Raw genomic sequence first — 7,263 nt, forward strand, 5'->3', positions numbered from 1 at the left:
CGGCTTGGACCTAATATGGATGGACACGCAACTCGCTCAGCCAGCCAGCGCTGCGAGACTTACAGCGGCCAACTTCGCCGCGGCGCGCTCACTGGCTCAGTATTGAACTTGCGTCAAGGCCGATGCGCGTAGATTCCCAGAATGTTTACTTTCGGTTAGATTCTTCGACAGCATTCGCAGAGGTGACTGCCGTATTGTGTACCGCAGTCAGAAGTAATTTATTACTTTTGGGAGTTTAGTAACGTGATATCAGTTTTCAATTGTTCGTTCACTTATATTGCTTTCAGATTTAACACACAAGAAACAGTAGCACGGTTTTCGTTGCGAAAATGTGCATTGGCAGTGCTACGCGATCGAATTGTGTATTATGTACACGCGGTGTTCTTCTGGAAAAGACCGCGTCAGTCGTTCAGCCCGCGAGCGGTGGGATGGGGGGGTTCACATGGTTTGTTTGTTTCAGAACCACACCCATATACACACATTTCACATGTAAACCATTTGTCCGCCCCCTGTCGATATTTATCGACTAAGTTCCTTGTCCTCGTTCTGTGATGGGAACCATGGTAAGGCTGTGTCCCAGTGCGGGGAAAATGTGACCGAAAAGTGGTTCGTGTCACAGTGCTTGATGGAGAAACGATAATCGTCGCTATCTGTGTCAGGATCTCTGTAACCATTTTTTTCCTTTTCTATCTGTACTGTCCGCCCTTTCTCTGGCAGCCTTTCTGTCTGCCTGCTTGTCTGCCTGCTTGCTCGTCGTTTAATTTGTTCGTCCGTTCGTCCGTCCGTCCGTCCTTACTTCTAATGCGATAATCATGTCTGTACGGTGTTTCTATATAAGAATTGTATTTGAAAGACAGCCCTTTGCTCGGAAAGCAGTAAGTCAATAATAGGAAGGGTGTGTGTGTGTGTGTGTGTGTGTGTGTGTGTGTGTGTGTGTGTGTGTGTATATGTGTGTGTGTGTGTAGGGGGGAGAACGGGCGGGAAGGAGGGGCTGAGGTGGTAATAGAAGGCAGGAGGGGGTGGGGGCGGCAAAGGCCGGCTGTGGGATGGAGGAAAGTAGTTTGAGTAAGGTATTACTTAATAACTTAATATCAAGAATGATAATTATAATATATCACAAACCACAGAATAGTTCCGTGCTCTCCGTCCTTTACATATTTTTTGTGAATAACAATAGACTAATCCAGCATTACTGAATACATCTGAATTCTAACACAAAAAATAGAACAATAAACGTATAACACCACAACATCTAAAATTGTTTTAACAATAACATTGATTAAGGAACACAATACCATTTCTACATATAGGGGAACATAACAAAAATACACATGCGGTAAAGGTGAAGAGGCTCTGGAGGAAAAATTCTGACCCTTTGAATTTATTTTGTAGCACAACCCCGGAACAGCAAACTAAGCAAGCTTTTGGAAACTGCTTCATAAAATGATCTGTATCTTCTGTATTATTAAAGTGTTACAAAGTTTTACGCTCAAAATTGTGTAAAAGCTTCATATTTCGTAGATGAATGTAATTTTGAAGTCGACGAAAAGCTCCAACTTTTTCTATCACGGGACTGAAAACGGACACATTTTAAAGTGCATAATTATTTTAACGATGAGGAGAAGAGAGAAAAGTTGTAAGCCGTTGTCACAAAGAAGAAAACACAGATAACGAACAAAAAAGACTGACCACAAATACACAGACGAATGGTGTCTTTGGTTTAAACAAGATTTTATTAATGAAATACAGGGTGGCATATGTATATACGATATAAACATTTGTGGCCACACAACAAGCTAAGCTTATATTAATGGTGTCTTTCTGGTATGTATGTATATATATATTGATCCACATAAAAACACAAACAGCGTTGCCCAGTACGTTTAATTCTATCTTCACGCAGAAGTGTTTTGCTAAGTTAGCTCGACCAGTCGACCAATGAATGTTCTTGGTTCCACCAGACCATTTCTCACTTTTGGGGTTTGATCGTGCAACCAAGACTGTGTGTAAGCACTTGCTTTTGGCGTCTTTCAACCGTCTTTTCTCCTTCTCCACTTCGTTTTGCCATACAACCATTACAAAGAAAACATGCAAACTCAGTGTCTTCTGTTCTGTATGAGGTTGTCTGCATGTCTGGTAGTATTGGTCCTATGTTCTGTATGTGGTTGTCTGCATGTCTGGTATTATTGGTCCTATGTTCTGTATGAGGTTGTCTGCATGTCTGGTATTATTGGTCCTATGTTCTGTATGAGGTTGTCTGCATGTCTGGTACGTATTATTGGTCCTATGTTCTGTATGAGGTTGTCTGCATGTCTGGTATTATTGGTCCTATGTTCTGTATGTGGTTGTCTGCATGTCTGGTAGTATTGGTCCTATGTTCTGTATGAGGTTGTCTGCATGTCTGGTAGTATTGGTCCTATGTTCTGTATGAGGTTGTCTGCATGTCTGGTATTATTGGTCCTATGTTCTGTATGAGGTTGTCTGCATGTCTGGTATTATTGGTCCTATGTTCTGTATGAGGTTGTCTGCATGTCTGGTATTATTGGTCCTATGTTCTGTATGAGGTTGTCTGCATGTCTGGTATTATTGGTCCTATGTTCTGTATGAGGTTGTCTGCATGTCTGGTATTATTGGTCCTATGTTCTGTATGAGGTTGTCTGCATGTCTGGTATTATTGGTCCTATGTTCTGTATGTGGTTGTCTGCATGTCTGGTATTATTGGTCCTATGTTCTGTATGTGGTTGTCTGCATGTCTGGTAGTATTGGTCCTATGTTCTGTATGTGGTTGTCTGCATGTCTGGTAGTATTGGTCCTATGTTCTGTATGTGGTTGTCTGCATGTCTGGTAGTATTGGTCCTATGTTCTGTATGTGGTTGTCTGCATGTCTGGTAGTATTGGTCCTATGTTCTGTATGAGGTTGTCTGCATGTCTGGTAGTATTGGTCCTATGTTCTGTATGAGGTTGTCTGCATGTCTGGTAGTATTGGTCCTATGTTCTGTATGAGGTTGTCTGCATGTCTGGTAGTATTGGTCCTATGTTCTGTCGGTCTGTCTGTCTATCTGCTTTCCTGTCTCAGTGTCTGAGAAACCAGTATGGATGCATGTGTTACTAGTCTCTTTTCTCCCCATCCCGTGCACACTAGACAGACAAACAGACAGACGGACACACAGACAGACGGACGGACGGACGGGCGGACGGACGGACGGACAAACGGACACCGTGAACTTCATCTTGTTGCTGAACTCCATTTAAAGCAATAACAAGCCTAACTTGTGAACACAGAACTCAGTAACATGCATCTCTCAGCGTAGAGACGGGGCCGTGTACCGTGTCAAAGGAATGTTTCAGCTTTGTCAACAGAATGTCTCATTTTCCGCTCGAGTGCCGCTGAAAGTGTTGAGAGGTCAGTGGCAGTTCATAGGACTGATCTGGGCTTTGTAAAAGGAGGACGATAACTTGGTTTTCATTGGGCCAGTTGGGTGTATGGTTTACGGCTTTAAGTGTGGAATTCATATCTATATCTCTCTATTTGCGGTGTCTGTAGCAGTGCTTACTGGTCTAAATCTCCATCTTTGCAAAGATCAAAAGGATTTAAGAAAAAAAGAAAAGAAAAAAAGTGTAACAGAATTTTGATTGTCAAGTGAAGTGATGAAGTGATACGGAACGGTTGCGACTCTGGGTGGGTTCTTTTCTGGTACACCTGTCATTTTGGTAAGACGATTCGGATGTATACGTGGATAGCGGCACGTAGGCTTACTCGCATTTTATTCGGACAACAAGAACTGATTGCCGAAGCGAAGCGAGACCTGTAATCTTTACTAGCCTAAAGCAATGAATTCACATTGTCAACATCTTCGTAAGACGATTCGGGTTATATACGTGGATAGCGCACGTACTCCCATTTCATTCCGACAACAAGAACTGATGGCTGCCGAAGCGAAGCGAGAACTGTAATCATTACTATAGCCTAAAGCAATGAATTCACGGCATTTGGTTTCCAATCAAGACGCAGATAGAGAGAGGGAAGGCGACTGAGAACTTGCATAATATGATTGTGTAACACAGACGATTGTGTCGGGACGCCAAAAAAGAGGACGAAGTGAATAATAAGTCGGACGGTACGGGCGCAGTGTCGTGGTGGTAAGACGTCGGCCTCCTACTCGGGAGGTCGTGAGCTCGAATCCCGGTCGCTGCCGCCTGGTGGGTTAAGAGTGGAGATTTTTTTTTCGATCTTCCAGACCTGCTAGTGACTTAACCCCCTTCGTGTGTACACGCAAGCATAAGACCAAGTGCGCACGGAAAAAATCCTGTAATCCATGTCAGAGTTCGGTGGGTTATAGAAACACGAAAATACCCAGCATGCCTCCCCCGAAATCGGCGTATGCTGCCAGAATGGTGGGGTAAAAACGGTCATACACATACAAACCCACTCGTGCTAAAAACATGAGTGAACGTGGGAGTCTAAGCCCATGAACGAAGAAGAAGAAAAAGAAGAAGAAGAATAAGTCCCGTGCTGTTGGATCGTGGAATCAACAACAACAACTTCGTGACAACAACAACAACAACAACAACAACAATAATAATCACACAACAACAACAGCAGGAACAACAACAACAACAACAACAACAACAACAACAACAACAACAACAACAACAACAACAACAGAGCCAGCGGGGGCAGCAGAAGCAAACAACAGAAATACTAAGAAAGTGAACAATCTTTTTCTCCATATAACCATAATCAAGCAATAATGTTTACACATATTCTCTGGAAGAGGTTGCCACCAGTGGTGCTGCTAGTGTTTGGTGTGTGGGGGGTGTAGGGGTGAGTGTGTGTGAGAGAGAGAGAGAGAGAGAGAGAGAGAGAGAGAGAGAGAGAGAGAGAGAGAGAGTGAGAGCCGAGAGAGAGAGACAGAGAGAGAGAGACAGACAGACAGACAGAAACAGAGACACACAGACACACAGATAGAGACAGAGTGTAGCGTAATGGTAGTGTTGTTTCCAATGTCTGAGAAGAATCGTCAAAATAAAATATGCACTGTCTCGCATGCTGTCTAAAAAGTATAGATGCTGAAGCTGCTTTTAATATTTGGTCTAACTAGCAGGGCGTGCCACTGTAAATGAAGTCAACCGCAGGTCGATTGTAGGAGCGTCTGCGCTGATCTCTGACATTTAAAGAATTAGTCAGACTGCCTTCGAGAACATCAACATTTCTTCAAAGGTAATTTCTTTATCAACGTTCCAGGGATGGCGTGATCAAAAATGTTCGATATTCTACGTCAAGGTTGGTATTTAATTTTGTTCTAAAGTATTTCCCTCACAAATGTAACTGCATTCTTTAACATCTTTGACTATACTTCGCATGACAGCGTCAAATGACTGGTGTGTGTGTGTGTGTGTGTGGGGGGGGGGGGGGGGGTGAGGGGGTGAGAGATAGAGACAGACACAGACAGACAAAGATAGATCGAAGATTCGTTCTTGTAGAGAAGTGTCGGTTTAGAAAATGATCGACTACCGGCGGTTTCACTGACAATCTGTTCAACCGTTCCAAAGCTAACACACAAAAGCCGATACTGGACAGTATCTTTATGAAAACAGGTTCGTCTTTCACCGTGAAAATTAATTACTCTTAAATTATGCAGGCAGCTGTCGATGTCAGGCGAATGGATGTTTCACAATGTGAAACATTGCATTACAAAATCAGGGAAGATAATGAAAAGTCTTTTATTGTGTCACTGTCAGTCTATAGGCTAGTTTGAAGACCAGCCGGAACATACGGCAAGCCTGTGACAGATCACTTTTAAAGGCCAACATCCGCGGGAATTTTTCTCCTGGAGCGACCTAAACTTGAACCCGTCGCTATTCTTGCATGTCTGTTTACTTCGTGTTGCACGCACAAATTGAGCGACTTCCTTGCTGCGTGGATTGACGAAGCTGTTTTATACTCGTGACTGAAAACACTGCAGTGCGTGCAGTTTTATTCTGTGGGTTCGACAGATTGACTAAATGTTGTAATTTCGCTTTCACGAATCAGGAACCGACAAGGAATAAGATGAAAGTGTTTTTAAATTGATTTCGACAATTTAATTTTGATAATAATTTTTATATTTTTAATTTTCAGAGCTTGTTTTTAATCCAAATATAACATATTTATATGTTTTTGGAATCAGAAAATGATGGAGAATAAGATGAACGTAAATTTGAATCGTTTTATACATTTTTGTTTTACAATTTTCAGATTTTTAATGACCAAAGTCATTAATTAATTTTTAAGCCACCAAGCTGAAATGCAATACCGAAGTCCGGGCTTCGTCGAAGATTACTTGACCAAAATTTCAACCAATTTGGTTGAAAAATGAGAGCGTGACAGTGCCGCCTCAACTTTCACGAAAAGCCGGATATGACGTCATCAAAGACATTTCTCCAAAAAAAGAAAAAAACGTTCGGGGATATTAATCCCAGGAACTCTCATGGAAAATTTCATAAAGATCGGTCCAGTAGTTTGGTCTCAATCGCTCTACACACCATATATCCGGCTTTTCGTGAAAGTTGAGGCGGCACTGTCACGCTCTCATTTTTCAATCAAATTGGTTGAAATTTTGGTCAAGTAAAAAAAATTTTTTTTATAAAACGATTCAAATTTACGTTCATCTTATTCTCCATCATTTTCTGATTCCAAAAACATATAAATATGTTATATTTGGATTAAAAACAAGCTCTGAAAATTAAAAATATAAACATTATTATCAAAATTAAATTGTCGAAATCAATTTAAAAACACTTTCATCTTATTCCTTGTCGGTTCCGGATTCCAAAAACATATAGATATGATATGTTTCGATTAAAAACACGCTCAGAAAGTTAAAACGAAGAGAGGTACAGAAAAGCGTGCGTGCTATCCTTCTCAGCTCAAGTACTACCCCGCTCTTCTTGTCAATTTCACTGCCTTTGCCATGAGCGGTGGACTGACGATGCTACGAGTATACCTCACGCCGGAACCTCGGCTGTACCCGCGGATAACCGCAGGCTCCGCAGACTGTTCACCGCAGACAGAAATTGTCAACACGAGTGGTGAGTGTCTGCACAAAATCGTCTCTGCTTTCTCTAAAATGACATATCATTACAAAACTATTGTTTGTACTTCAACCTAAGGTATTATAGCACCCTACCATCGATTTAATTTTTTCCTTTCGTTCGTATGTGAAGGCTGAGCTTCGAGTATTTGTGCATTTTCTGTAAAAAGTCCCAAAATTCTGACTTTAC

The sequence above is a fragment of the Littorina saxatilis genome, linkage group LG9, assembly GCF_037325665.1.
Source record: "Littorina saxatilis isolate snail1 linkage group LG9, US_GU_Lsax_2.0, whole genome shotgun sequence".
In the NCBI taxonomy this organism is placed as follows: Eukaryota; Metazoa; Mollusca; class Gastropoda; order Littorinimorpha; family Littorinidae; genus Littorina; species Littorina saxatilis.